Below are 15,721 nucleotides of genomic sequence, written 5' to 3' on the forward strand. Positions count from 1 at the left end.
TTCATTTACAATTGCTCTGTTTTTTAATTTTTCCGCCTCACCAATCCATCAACCACGGTTTTTTTCCTTCCATCATCAATTTTTTCATATTTGAAAATGTAATTAAAAAAGCAATTACACCACTAAAAAGGATATTAAATGGAGTACGTTTTCTAAAATTGCAAGTCTCTAGGTTTGGAAATAGTAGTTTAGAATCACCGTAGTAAGTTTTTCAACTTTGAAAAAAAAAATCTGGCTTCTAAAACGCTTACTTCACCGAGGTTTACAAGTTTAGTATTGATCACATCTTATTGGCAATTTAACTTTTTTTCTTTTCTTTTTTCTAAATAATTTGAAATACATTACATCTACCATCAAGTAGGTAACAAGGAACAAGGTAATATATACAAAATTAAAACCAAGAGTGAAGAAAACACCCATTGGTATTACTCCAATGTTACTAAAATATTGTCTGTTTAATTAATACTTCGGGGGCGTCAGTGGCCGCAATGGTTTAGGCGTTGTCCCGGCTCTCATCACTGTAAGGTAAAGGTCCCGGGTTCGAATCCATCTTCCCTGAGTTCGAAGTTGACACTTACAAATGGGTTTTTTCAAAAACACCGGCGCCCTGAGGGTTAATATGGCCTCTGTTGTGAACCCTCGTTAAAAGAAAAAAATAATTGGCACTTGTGCCATTATCATTTTCACAATCATCACCATCACTTCCTAGAAGATCTCGTGGTCGTTGTCTCTTCAGTCTGCGGGAGGGTTCGAGAGGATTCACGGCATGCGAGGTTTCTGATGTGCTGATTTATGGTAGCTGGGAAGTTTTTATGAAATTTACGGTAACGGGAACATATTTCATCTTGAACGAAAGGGATATGTAAGACTGTATATGTAGTTAGGTTCAATACATAAAATGAAGCGTCTAGTATTTTTTGTAGTATAACTGGGCCGTTTGAATACTGTGGATGTTGGAATGTTTGGCTGAACCCTACACTTCCAATCCGTAAGTCCATACCGGCTTAATTATGATGTTGTAAAGCAGCCTTTTAACTTTGAGGGGTAAATTAAAACGTTTGTCAAGAAGTCGTGCAAGAGCTCTATTTCGTGTCATAACCTCCTGACGTTTCAGTCGTCTCTGAGGATTCCACGTCAGGCGTTTGTCGATGTACAGTCCGAGATAACTTGTTCGCAGTTGGGAGTGAAATATTATATAAGAAAACAGGGGGGGGATCTTTGTGCGGAGAGTGAAGGTAATGTGGGTGGATTTGTCTGTGTTAAATTTTATCATTTTCTTTTTACATCAAGACTCTAGTAGTATGAGGTGTTGGAGGTTTGGAGTGGAAATGACAAGGTCGGCTGCTAGAGAGAATTGCTGTATCGTCTGCAAATGTGAATGTGGTGGTTTCGTGTTGTAATGGAATGTCAGCTGTGTACCCCTATAAGTATAGTGAGGTGGCCAGAATGCTACCCTGAGGAAAACCAGCATGGATAGGGAAATATGCAGAGAAGGAGGCCTTCGATGACTTGGAAAAATCGGTCAGTGAGGTAACTGTGCAGTATGAGATATTAGGTGGATGTCAGAATGACCTTGAGCATGAACAGCAGGCCCGGGTGCCAAACTCGTTCAAAAACTTAGCTTACGTCAAGAAAGGCCCCAGAACAGTACTGTCCATCTCGAGGGAGGAGGAACTCGGTGGCACTGTTGGACAGATGATTGACGGTTGCAAAAACCAAATTGATGATCTGGGAATATGTTTTGAGTATTCAGAAACGGAAGAATTCTTTTCAATAGGAGTTTTCTAAAATTTTACCCAATGTAAAAGTAGTAGTAGGTAGTAGTAGACCCAAAATAGACTTATTGGCCTGTATGAAGTAGTACAATGTGTTGGCTTTTTTTGGCTTAGGGAACATTCGAATATAGGAATGCTTCCAAGCTGTACGGAAGTACGAATAACAGAATTAAAAAGGTATGTAATGAGTTTGATGGCCTTTTGGGAAGGTATTGGATAATTTTTATGGCAATAAGATCAAAACCTGGAGCTTTCTTTGATTTTAGGTGTTGTGTGGTAGAATGGACGTCAGAAGGTGAAAGCTTTAGGAGGGAAATATTCCTTAAGTTGTGAATAAGTATGGTCTATGATGTTGACATGTGGGGTGAACAAAGTGGTCAGGTAAGAGAGTCTGACTTCGCCCAACTGCCGCCGACTTGACAAAGCGGGGTAGATATTTTGTGGTAAGATAGAAGATTTCGAAGATAACGTACTTTTCAATTGTATCAACGGATTTGACCAAAACCTTTTAGTTTTGGAGTTACCATTGTTTATTTGAAACAAGGTCGTGATATCTTAAAAAATCAGAAAAAGGGGGAAAAACTCCGAAACGGTTGAGATTCGGACCATAGTTAATTAGGACTTTTTGGTTCCATTTTGAATGTAGAATCCACTGGCAAAATTTGTATCACGAGTAGCCGAACAACAATTTTGTTGTCAGTGGGGGACTTTTCAAGCTTAAAGCACGAGGCCCAACATGTGTAGTAACATCCGACGGATGGTAAACGGGGGAAAAAGTTTTATTAAACAGATTCGGATTACCTTGCAGTGCACCGAATTGAGCCCCTAACCCATTCCTAATCCGTTAAGAGCAAAATGTGTTGTCGCTTTTATTTCCCCGCTCTGTGATTTTATTAAATATTTTCAACGGCAGATGAGAACGTTATGCTTTCGGTCGAAAGGGGTGAGTCAGGGGGTGGTTAGGTCGTTCGACGGCGGGCGGGGGGGATTCCACTCCCGGTTCCGACCGCCCTTCAGTCTCTACCACACGTCCGGCCGATCCTCTCGGCGCTCGCTCAACCTCAGGTCACATTCACGTGGAAACCGGTAAGTTTTTTTTCATCATCCCATAATCAGCCTTTATGTCAACGATGACTATTATGTCAGACGATTTATTAAAAATCTATTTTACCGAAGGTTCCATTCCTGGACGAACTCGCAGTTGATATTTTAATTGATCAATTGCTGAGAATATCTTTCCGATATAATTTTCAAATGAACAACAGCTACACCGGAAAATTGTACGTTTGCATTGATTAAGCGAATTCAATTGAACTTTTCCAGGTTAATAGATGGAACAACCATTCGAGGAACAATACAATATTAATGTGCCATTTTTCGTCCAAAAATATAAATACAAATTGAAACTGGGGAATAATAAACCCAGACCTTTATTGCTTATGACAATACAGCTTTGTAGTAAAATATTTCACGAATAACCCCCCGAACTTAGAACCAAGCGTTATGAAATGTTTATATGAAATTTAATATTTTTACTATGACTTTTTGGGTTTTCTGTATTAAATCCATCATGTTTTAGTGATCTAATTGACCAAATTACTTCTTTCCATTAATTATTCTTTTTATGTCTCGGCTGAGATGAAAAAGTTAGTGCCACGAGCGGGATTCGAACTCACATCCTTCGGCTCAATACGCCGCTCCTCTAACCACTTGAATCTCTGTATGAATTTAAAAAGCCAAGACAAAATCATAAAAACATATTAAAATAGTATATAATATTACTATATTAATAACTTCACTAATTTCGTGGTCCGCTTGACTAATTTATATATTACAATTAATTAAGGTTTTTAGTTGAGATAAAAAAAGTCAATGGCACGAGCGGGATTTCGTCAATTAGACCACTAAAACATGATAGATTTAATACAGAGAACCCAAAAAGCCACCTTAGTAAAACCTTAATTAATTGTAATATATAAATTGGTCAAGCGGACCACGAAATTAGTGAATTTAATGATTTAAAATGAAGTATACTTCACTAAAGCTCTCCGTGGCCATTTCATTTGTCATCGAGAATCCAAACCGATTACATGACATTTGAAAAATGGCAGAAAGGAGGGAAAATTCAAAAGGAGGGGTTGAGATGCGAAGTTAGTGTCCGAGTGGATCGAAGTCACGATAGCTCAAGCAGTAGAGCAGCGGCGTATCTAGCCGAAGGTCGTGGGTTCGAATCTCGCTCGTGACACTGACTTTTTCATCTCAACTAAAAACATTAATTAATTGAAAGATATTAATTGGTCAAAGGGACCACGAAAACTAGTGAATTTAATGAATTTAAATGAAGTATACTTCACTAAAGCTCTCCGTGGCCATTTCATTTGTCGTCGAGAATCCAATCCGATTACATGACATTTGAAAAATGGCAAAAAGGAGGGAAAATTCAAAAGGTGTGGTTGAGATGGGAAGTTGGTGTCCGAGTGGATCGAGGTCACGATAGCTCAAGTGGTAGAGCAGCGGCGTATCAAGCCGAAGATCGTGGGTTCGAATCCCGCTCGTGCCATTGACTTTTTTATCTCAACTAAAAACCTTAATTAATTGTAGTATATTAATAACATTAATTTGGTTTCTTCTCGTCAGCTATAAATCGATATTTTGAATTTGAAACTAATTTAAACTGAATGGAATGCACAAAGGGAAGATTTTTTTTTTAGAACAAAGGAGGTCAGTCCTTTAAAAGATTAAACTTTTAAACTGTCTTTAACTTTACGAACTTGTCATGAAGTTGTTATAAGTGAAGTTATAATGTTTATGCAGTTATTTTGTCTCGACGTAACTGTATGTTTTCAACCCCAAAAACATTCTAAACGTTCGAACGAAAGTTTTGATCACGTTTGTCGGAATTGTTGACAAAAGTTGACCGACCGACAATGGGGGTAGCTAGTTTTTGAGTTGTCCCGTTTAAATACACATAACAAAAAAATCCGTTTCAAACTCTCTTTAACGATTTCAAAATGGTGGTACACAATACGACTATCAATAATTTACATTCGGTTCAATTTTGTGATTTGAAAAATTAATTTTCACATCGTGTTTAGATTAAAATTTTGTAATTATCTAAATGGAAAATAACTATATTTTACCCCCATTATATTTCGTGGTCCGATTGACCAAATAACTTTTTAAATTAATTAATTTTTATGTGAGGTATTGGTTGAAATGAAAAAGCATGTGCCACGAGCGGGATTCGAACCCACGATCTTCTGCTAAATACGCCGTTGCTCTACCTCTTGATCTATTGTGACTTCGATACATAAAAGTCATAAAGGTCACGGATTTAATAAGTAAAACGATGTACATCTTCATTAAAGCTGTCCGTGGCCATTTCATTTGTGGCCGAGAATCGAATCCTGATGAACCACATTTAAAAAATGGCGAAAAAAGGAGGGAAAATTCGAAAAGTAGGTTGAGATGGGGAGTTGGTGTCCGAGAGGATCGAAGTCACGATAGCTCAAGTGGCATTGAGCCGAAGGTCGTGGGTTCGAATCCCGCTCGTGGCACTAACTTTTTCATTTCAACCCATACCTTACTTAGAGATTAATTAACTGAAAAACTTTATTTTACATTCACCTTTAAAGAACAATACAATATATCTAAGAACTACAAAATTTTAGGGGAATTGGGAATTATTTTATTGTATTTAGCCGTCAAAATGTGTTTTGTGTTACTGTGTGTTTGTACGAGTGAGTGTATTTATTAGAGTGAACGGTGAGGGCTGATGGTATTGGGGAAAGTACCCCATCGACCCCCAATTAGATTAGTTTTGTTATTGAATGGAGGTAGATGGAGGAATATCGAATACTCCATCTACCACATAGAATGAATATATGGGTGAATGTATTTATTTGTGTGATTGCGTATTGAAAGTGTTATTTCGCATGCGCTCGGAGCTGAAATGACCAAGATGTCTTATGCCCTCAAAAAAAAAAAAAAAAAAAAAAAAGATAATTTATTCCATTCAAGTCGTATTTAGTCACGACTTATTGAAAACATATTTTAACTACATGTTATATATTTTAAATAGAATTTTTTGGGGGTTCTCTAACAGTAGAAGTTGTTTACTTGTTCTAAGAGAGATGAAAGCGAGTGGAAGATGTCAAATACACGGACTGGTCGAGTCAGTTCTGAATCGGTACCGAACGTCATAACCGCTTTGACCTCTGTTCAACCCTTTTCAAGAAAAGGGAAACCGGCTCCTTACCGAAATCTCCTTGATTGAGTTGGATGTTAAAGCGTTTAACAAATCTTGATTACGTGATAGAAATACTAAAACCAATCAATTTCCTTCCAATAGCAAGCTGCTCCGGCGAAATTGAAATAAACATTCAAACTTTTTCCCGAACACTTCTCTAGAACGCTAGAAACAACAATGTTTTACGACAGCGAAAAACGAAAGTAACATTTCAAGTTTTTAGAGCAGTTTTCGTACATCTTGAACTTTATATTAAATTTATAGGTGTAACGCTTTGTTCGAATTTTATAAATGCTAAAGATTACCGATTTTTGAACCACACTTTGCAGACAACGTTATTTCCACTTTGGGAAATTTTCCAAATGTATCATGTAGTCACACGAACGTTTTGGACAAAAATGAATGACTTATGTTGTGGATGGTCCGTCCGATTCCGCTACTTTATCTCCCTCAGTGCAATTCAACTTCCAGTTGATAACGGGGTGTCTGTTCCTGTGTTCTTCCCTTGTGTAAGGATAATAAAGGAGGGGGTGAGGACTGTGAGTCGTTGGATTTCCTTTGAGACATCAATTTGCATAAATGAAAAATACAACAATACACAAGACTCTATTTATATAAAATTAAATATTGCACGCTGCCATTCTCAGTTTATTTACAAATGTTAATATATTCGTATTTGTTCAATATTGTAATGTTGTTATAATATTTGTCCAAAGGAACTCGGTGTCTAAAGTTATTAAAATCTGATCCTCCATTACTATAATTACACTGAAGATGACGAAATGATGAAATGCGACTGACAAATCAACCGATCGAAGATAGGAAGACCAAAATGATTGGTAACGTTCCAATTTCAGATTCATCATTCTGCCGCCAACATTGAGAAATCTCATAATTATGGGAATTCTTATTTTCTGTAATTAAATGTAAACGTTTATAGATTAGAAATCCTGATATTTCAATAGCACGCCCTTTCTGTAATATCCACGCCGTTTCGGCTAATAGGGTTTTATCCAATTATCTCCTAAAAACCGATTATTAGACTGAATCGAATGAAAAATTAACGAATCGTTCCGATTTATGTGGCTGTCGAACTTTATAGGCGAGTAACAAGTGCGTTTAGAAGTAGTTTTGTTGCTTGTTCAGAAATTGTGTGGGGAATGAGCGCATTAGGGAAATTGGACAGTTCGATTTTCCAGGTCGACGTACGGCCACAATTCAGTCTGTCTTCGAATCGATAGAACACAATACGAGACAAATTTTCATGGAACAGAAGGACAAAATAAGGCATCACTTATGCACATAACAGCGGCATAATACAGTAAACGAGCAGAGGTATAGACGTGAATTTCTCATTGTTTAGTCGGCATCTGCACACGTTTCGAAATCTAATTTACAAATATATTCAAAAACAAACACTCAATACTATTTTGTTGTTTATTTCAAACTATATGTATTTTATACTTATTTTACTCTTTACCACTTCAGACAGAAGGATAAAAAGAAAATGAGGGAACAATGGAACTTACTGGACATAAACAATCCAAAAACTCCTAATATTTCTTTCCTTTGATAGGAATTGGGTAACAGAATGGAGTAAAGGAAGCACGAAAATACAGCGAATCCTAACAGGACACTGCAAAGTAAATGGTCATCTGAAGAAGATTGGCATAACTCAACATGGCACGTGCAGATTCTGCAAAAAAGCAGAGGAGACACCAACTCAACTTCTAACAAACTTTGGAAGGAATGGGGTAACAGAATGCAGTAAAGGAAGCAGGAAAAACTGCGAATCCTAACAGGACACTGCAAACTAAATGATCATCTGAGGAAGGCTGGTATTACCAACACGGCACGTGCAGATTCTACAGATAAGCAGAGGAGACACCTCCTAACAAACTTTGGAAGGAATGGGGTAACAGAATGCAGTAAAGGAAGCAGGAAAAAACTGCGAATCCTAACAGTACACTCCAAACTAAATAGACATCTGAAGAAGATTGGCATAACTCAACATGGCACGTGCAGATTCTGCAAAGAAACAGAGGAGACACCAACCCAACTTCTAACAAACTTTGATAGGAAAGGGGGGACAGAATGACAAAAAGGAAGCAGGAGTAACCCGCGAATCCTAAAAGGACACTGCAAACTGAATGATCATCTGAGGAACACTGGTATTACCAACACGGCACGTGCAGATTCTACAGATAAGCAGAGGAGACACCTAGGTAACAGAACCACAGGAAGACCGTTGACTTTGAGAATTTCGATATTACCTAGATTGAGAAAATTTGGTTGAAACTGGCGTGGTTTAGTACGAAAGGGATTAAATCTCTATTTTGAAGCCAACGTGAAATAATAAAATTCACTTACCGACAAGTTTTTGCTAAGAAACACGGCGCCGAGATTATACAGTTCATAAATATCAAGGTGTTGTGATGGTTTAGTATCTTATCGCGCCGTTAACCGGGGGCATATTTTGTCTATATAAAATACCCTGAAAGGGAAAAATTCCACCCAATTTATTTTTTTTCATTTCCTAAATAAAAGAAAATTCCGTCCTTAACTTTTCTCATTGTTTTTACCAATGAATTTTGGATTATGCTATGGTTTAAATTGGGAATATCAATTAGAGGTAACTAGACTTAATCCCCATCCATACAAGGATATTTAAAATGTTTATTCAGTCTCATTTGAATTCTGAAGAAATAAACGTTTTAGTTTTCATCGTTGTTTTCTCAATTTTAAGTTTTAAACATAAAAATGCTATTTAGTGTTGTAGATGTTTCGCGTGGTGGGGCACTTATTGATGATGGACGTTCCATCAGCTATGCGGCTATTGCCATCGGAGTTCCCTACGAAACACTGCGAGACGCCGTTAGACGTTTCCGAGAAACTGGGTCCTACCATAGAAGGTCGCTCGGACAGGATGACTGTTTTTTGACATTAAGAATATTGCGAAACCGGCACCTTACTGTTGTTCAAGCGACTCATCAGCTCCAGGAAGTTCGGGCTGTTCAAATTTCTGAATGCACAGCTCGAAGAAGATTAAATCAGTATGGACTGAAGGCTTTTCGCCCCGAAAGAGGATCAGAATTAACCAGAAAACACAGAATTGCACAGCTCGCATTTGCTCGAGAACACAACCATTGGTCTTTGGACGATTGACCTGCTGTACTTTCTACAGATGAGTGTAGATTTGCTCTACCATCTTCAAATAGGTGTGAAAAGTGTGGAGATGGCTAAATTTTTAAGCCTGTAATTTTTCCCAGAGCCGACCTTTTCAACGTAGCTCAGTGATGGTGTGGGCGGGAATTTCAATGGAAAGTCGCACAGTGTTGGTTGTTGTTTGTGGAGGGTCTTGGACGGCCACTCGCTATGTGCATGAAATTTTGGAACATCAAGCGTTGAATATCCTCGATGAAACCAGCGACAATCCTATTCTAATGCCCGTCCACATGTTACTCGCATAGTACAAACGTACCTTCAACACCCTGATATCAGAGTCTGAGCCTGGCCAGCTCGTTCTCCAGACTTGAGTCTCATCGAATATTTATGGGATAACCTCAAAAGTCGAATAAGAGCACGTCCATCACTTCCTGACATCTCCACGATCCTTGAAAGGACTTTTCGTGAAGAATGTGCTAACTTCTAGCAAAGAGAGATTTCCAGAACGGTAGAAAGCATACCGAGGAGACTTCGAGATGTAATTAGGCCAAGAGGGGAAAATAGGCGACAATGAAATGTTAATTAAAAATATAAATTTTTTTTTATCTGTCTGTCTTTTTTTAATTTTTAATTTTCCTTAGCAATTTACATTTTTTTACTTTTTACACCAAGACTCAATTTTTAAATGTTAACAACTTTGAATAATATATAAAAATATGTACAAATGAGGTTATATTACAAGTGGGCGGAATTTTTTACTTATCCATGTAAAAGTAACTTGCAACACGTGTAAACGTGAAGAAAGTTTGGAGAAAGTGAAAGTAAAAAAGATACCCTTTTAACCTGATAGGCAAGTTGCGATGGAAGTACTGGCCAACTAAGGTGATCATGATCAAGGGTAGTTGGGAATAGATATTGCCACAGAGAAGCACAATGGAAGGTTGGCTTTAACTAGCCAGGGAGGGTTTCTTGCAACACTAATGGAAGGTACGATATTTGGTCCAAACTGACTGTTGGAGCTCGAAACAGCGTACTTTTTTTTGTTAAATCATTCTTCGTTATTAACTCTGTACTTTTGTATCCCTTATAAAATTTATGGTTTGGCGGTGAGACAATGTTGCAATCCGGATTTCGGTTTTGTAGATATAAACGTTATTTAACAAGGAATAGCGTAAGGCCCGAACTGGAAATATAAGAGAAAAGTTACGTCCTGTCCAAACTTTTTTCCCATGAGCCGGTCCCGAGAAGTCACCTGTAATTGAGCTCCGGACAAACTTTGAATTAGCAAAGTTGCCATCCAATAATTCTTTAGAGGGTCTGAGTACAATGCGGGCGTTAAGTCCTTTGGAGAGCTTGAAACTGCCGACGAGGATTAAACGCAGACTTCAATATGAATCGGTCAAATCAATTTTAAAGATGGCAAATCCACCTCGACGTCTTAATCGAATAAGGTTTGGTTAGGTTTATAATGCACTAAGATATAATTTCTTTCTACACAGGTTAAACCTTGCTTCAAGTTTATTTAGATATTTATTTAGAAATCGTGAGATGCGGTCTGGTGTGATGTACGTTTCAGAAAAACATTTCCTTTATCGTGCCAACGTTTCGATCTTTATTGAGATCATCTTCAGGGCCTGGGATTTATAAACATTGTTTACATATAACTTCACTTGCTTCAAGTGAAAAATTCTTCCATTATGCCTTGCGACCTTAGTTATTATAAGTTATTTTAATAAAGATTTTATCTTAAACAAAGAATTTTTAAGACCAATTTGTCTTATTTCATTTTTTTGAATTAATGTTAGAAAAAATTTCCATGTTTTTTTTGTAAATAAGAAAGTACTTATTACGTTTATATTTTTTAAAGACAAGATCATTGATATTCATATTTGACATATTTGAAAAAAAGCTTACCTTATGTTGTAGTAAATTTATAATTAAGTTTTGTAATTAATTTAATTTGGTTCGCCACAGGAGAAGTCTTAAAAACCCCCGGGGTGGCGGTGTTTTTAGAAAAAAATTTCACTTCTGTTTAGAAAAAAAAAACACGAATATAATTGTAACGATTCAGACAACAAGCAAAATAATAAGAATTAAGTAAACCTTGTAGAAAATAAAACAACAATAGAGTTACCATTATATATGCAAGAGGTACTAAAATTAGGCCCAAATTTTAACTTACCATATAATATTAAAGATACTCCAATTCCAAGAAAGCAGAATTGGAAAACCAATTTAAATTCAGTAAATACCTTAACATCAAAAATTTAAAAGCTATCAGATGTAAAGTTATAAATGCATTTACTAATTTTGTTAACATCAGCACTGAATATAAAAACACAGGAGGATATAAGCATAAAAAAAACATATGACCGACTGCTTGTCTGGGCACAAAAGAAAAAAAATTAAAAAAAAAAAAAACATACTGACGTTATGTCAGATACAGATAAAAGACAGTTCAGATAGATAAAATAAAACAAATCGTGGGTACCGTAAAAAGATGAACGATGATGCTTCAAGATATCTCCACATATAAAGTCGAGGTAAAAGATCCTAGTGAAAACAAACAAAAACTTAACAATACAACTATTAACAATTTTTATAAAAACTGATTTCTAAATTACTGGCAAAACAAAAAATATAAGTGCTATCTATCTGTATGTTACCACACATGTATGGAACTTAAAAAATTAAAAAAGACTTAAAAAAGAACTTGTATAGCTTTAACATAAAAATATGAAATAAAACATTTTTAAAACAACAAAAATACAATAAAAATTTATGTTTTGTGAGCGTGGATGTGGTGTCACTGTTCACAAACATACAAGTACATGAATCCATCGACATAACAACAGAAAAATGGTAAATATTTAAACCCTATACAAACATACTTAAAGAGGAATTTCTCAAAATTTTAAACTCATGCTTAAACAATTCATATTTCAAATTTAAAAGTAAAATAGCAAGAAAATAAAAGGCTTACCTATGAGTGGAAATTTATCCCCAGTAGTAGCGGATATATTTATGAATGATTTAATTTATAATATTTTAGAAAAAAACAAAAGCTAGAATTCAGTTCTTAAAAAAGTATGTTGATGACACCATTATCTGTATTCACAAGGAAAATATACAGTTAATGTCAATGAGAAAAAAGACATAACATTTCAAGACCTATATATGTATAGAGCAGAAAACCAAATTTCACCATTGACATGTATAAAAAACCCACCACCTGAAGGCGAAACAAACTCGTTTAAATTTTGCAAGAAATCACATCAATTGATCTGAGCAAGATTGGACTAAATCTTGTTTTCGGATGAGTCTATGTTTTATTTGAAGTCTTCTGGCAGCTGAGAGAAGGTTTGGGGAAGAACGGGAGAGCAATTAACACCCCAGCAACATTTTCAGGTGGTGGTGTTATGGTTCGGGTAGGCATTTTTTTTTCAAAGATCGTATACTTGATCTTCATCGAGGGTTCCCTACCAGCTGCGCGATTCATTGAAGATCAGACGTTCTAATTCCAAAATTAAGTTCTAATTTCTTAACCCTTATGGATGCAGAAGTTTTTAAGTATGAGTTTACCATGTCAAAACTATCAAAACCTTGGGAAACAACAACGTAACAATTTAATACCAAAGCACGAAGCAATTTTGGGGGATCGAAAAAAAAAGAAAGAGAGAAATTGACCAGAAAAAAATTTCCCTTCTTCCTTGGGTCTTCCCTTTCACCTTTCAGGGCAAGGTCGAAGGAAGACGTCAAGCACAATAAGATCCCCTAAACTTGCATCCCATTTGAATTGAATTAGTTTAGTGGCCGTGGTCCGCCGGTATGGGGTCTCCCTTAGGTACGGCGGGAAGGTGGATGGGATTAAAAAAAAAAATTGACCAGCTTTACACGTGCCAGGCATGATAAACTAATGGTTAAAGAAATCCTTTGTGCCCTGGCAGGATATTGTTAGGCTGTTATGTTTCCCCATGCTTTGGAGTTTTACCATGTCTGGCATCCAAATCTTCCGAAACGTTAGGAAACAACGACATTACAATATAATGCCAAAGCACGAAGGAATTTTTGGAGATCGAAAAAAAATAAAGAGAGAAATTGACCAGCTTTACAGGTTCCAGACATGAAAAAATAATGGTTAAAGAATGTATACCCCCTAATCCTTTGTGCCCTGGCAGGATATTGCTAGGCTGTTATGTTTCTCCATGTTTTAGAGTTTTACCATGTCTGGCATCCAAATCTTCTGAAACGTTAGGAAACATAACGACGTAACAATATAACGCACAAAATAATTTTGTGGGATCGAAAAAAAAATAAAGAGAGAAATTGACCAGCTTTACAGGTGCCAGACATGGTAAACTCATTCTTAAAGAGAAAAGAACCACAATTGTTTTCATGGAAGCCTTCAATGGTTAAATTTTTATTTTGTCTAACATTTCAACATCCTTTTCATCTGATTTCTAGGTCACGATTTGTGAAAAGGTGTAAACAATAAAGTAGCCCTGATAGCTTAGTTTCTGGATATTTCTATGGAAGGTCGCACAAATGAATAAATCGGCTTTTCCGACAGGGAGACAAACCGTGGGCCTATTCTGTCCGGGGATCCACCCGGGGAATGTTATCAATCACTACTGCTACAAGTTAGCAAGGTTTAGAAAACAAAATTACTTGTAGTTATTTGGATTCCCAGTTTTGTTTTATAAACAGAATAAAAAGAAAATGAAATTTCAACAAAATGTTCTTCCTATAACGGGATTTTTATTGTACAATCCACGCTTTCACTACAAATAACTTTTAATCCAGTCAGATTGTTTTAAACAAAGATGGGAATTTGCGAGAGATCTTTTGAAAAGGCGCGGAAAAACGACTTTTCCCTCTGTCAAGGCTTAAAGGTTAAACTGCGATTTAGGTCGCAATTGATTAGCAATTTCCAAAAGTTCAAGACTAGTTCTAACAGAATTTCATGCTGTCGTCCCTCCTAATAGAATCCACTTCTCCATTATCCCCCGGCTTTTGCCCTCCTCCCAACTTTACTTTTTACCTCGAAAACCGTGGAACTTAACTTTTTCTTCAGTATATCTGACGTTCACATTAAAAAATTGTAGTTGTTGGTTTTAATTGTGGTGTACATTCTTGAGTTTCTTTCAGCGAGTTTTTTTCATCATCATGTCAATGATGATGAAAACATCCCTCAAAATAACTTGAAAAAGAAATCACTGTTACCATACGTATTTTTATATTGAAATAGTTTATAAGGTTAGTGAACTGTTCTAAATAGTGTACTATCTTCATTAAAATTCGTAGTCCGATTGACCAAATAACCTCTTTCAATTAATTAATTTTTTGTAAGATATTGGTCGAGATAAAAAAGTCAGAGTGGGATTCGAACCCACGACCTTCGGCTAAATACGCCGCTGCTCTACCACTTGAGATATCGTGACTTCGATCCACTCGGACACTAACATCCCATCTCAACCCACTTTTGGAATTTTCCATCCTGTTTGCTTATTTAGTTGGTGCTGTGGGCTAGTTTCCCGCAAAGAAAGTCACCGACCAATTGCACATATCTATTTAAATGAGAATCCTGCTTAAATTAATTAAAATTTAATTAACAATGCTTTTTACCTAGTTTTGCTCTTAATGCGTTATTATGAACAAAATCAGATAATAAATCGTTAGTTAAATTTATTCTTTCATTAAATAATTTTCCGGTGTTTGAGTGAATTTTCTTTCAAACCATCATAAGAAGTCAGTAAATATAGTTTTATGGGTAATAAGATTGAATAAAGAGGTATAACATGCAGACAGTAGGTCTATTTTATCAAAATTCTTTCATAAGATGCTGTACGGAAAAGTACACGAGAGTTTATTGACGCTACAAATATGTAACTGGTGTCCTGAAGTACTAGGAGAGGGTTTCCCAATTTTTCCGGTATTTTGCCCCTCTGTGCGATGTCAAGTTACTAAAAAAATCATAAAATATACGTTTCAATTGAAATAAATTAGTTATTCAGAAATCGTGAGATGCGGTCTGGTGTGATGTAGGTGTCAGAAAAACATTTTCTTTATCGTGCCAACGTTTCGATATTTATTGAGATCATCTTCAGGGCTCAAAGTGTTTGTCTTCTGTGTAATTGTGCCATTCTTGCGTGTCGTGTTGAAATAAATTAGGTGGTCAACTGTGGAAATGCAGTTATATTTAAAATTTCAGTTTCAAATACTGAGATCATTCGTTGCGGTGTTTTGCTTTCATTCACAGGTTAAAAGTTGTATTCAACTACGGACATATCGATAATTTAGTCAGAAAACGAAAACTTTTAATTAATGCATATGTAAATTTACCTAAGATCCCATTCTGGCGTTTGCTCAGGGCTTTTGCGTTTCCCGCTTAAAAGAGGTGACGCATACATATTAAATACATTTTAAATTTATGAAAAATTATTCATGAAGAATTAAGAGGATGAATAATGTCGGTATCAGTACATATGATAATAAGTGCATAAAAATATGGTATGCACGGTTTTTTATCCGG

The 15,721-nt window shown here is 36.2% G+C and overlaps 1 protein-coding gene across 1 annotated transcript in view; it reads left to right on the top strand.

Moving 5' to 3' along the window:
* The first annotated feature begins 2,763 nt into the window (after positions 1-2,763).
* Positions 2,764-15,721, top strand: part of LOC106667468 — a 170,139-nt gene continuing 157,181 nt past the window's right edge. The window contains exon 1 of the mRNA XM_024226366.1: positions 2,764-2,861. The gene's annotated coding sequence lies outside the window, so the exon portion shown is untranslated. The remainder of the gene's footprint in view (positions 2,862-15,721) is intronic.

This window comes from Cimex lectularius, unplaced genomic scaffold (assembly GCF_000648675.2).
Source record: "Cimex lectularius strain Harlan isolate CLEC.00 unplaced genomic scaffold, Clec_2.1 scaffold171, whole genome shotgun sequence".
Lineage (NCBI taxonomy): Eukaryota > Metazoa > Arthropoda > Insecta > Hemiptera > Cimicidae > Cimex > Cimex lectularius.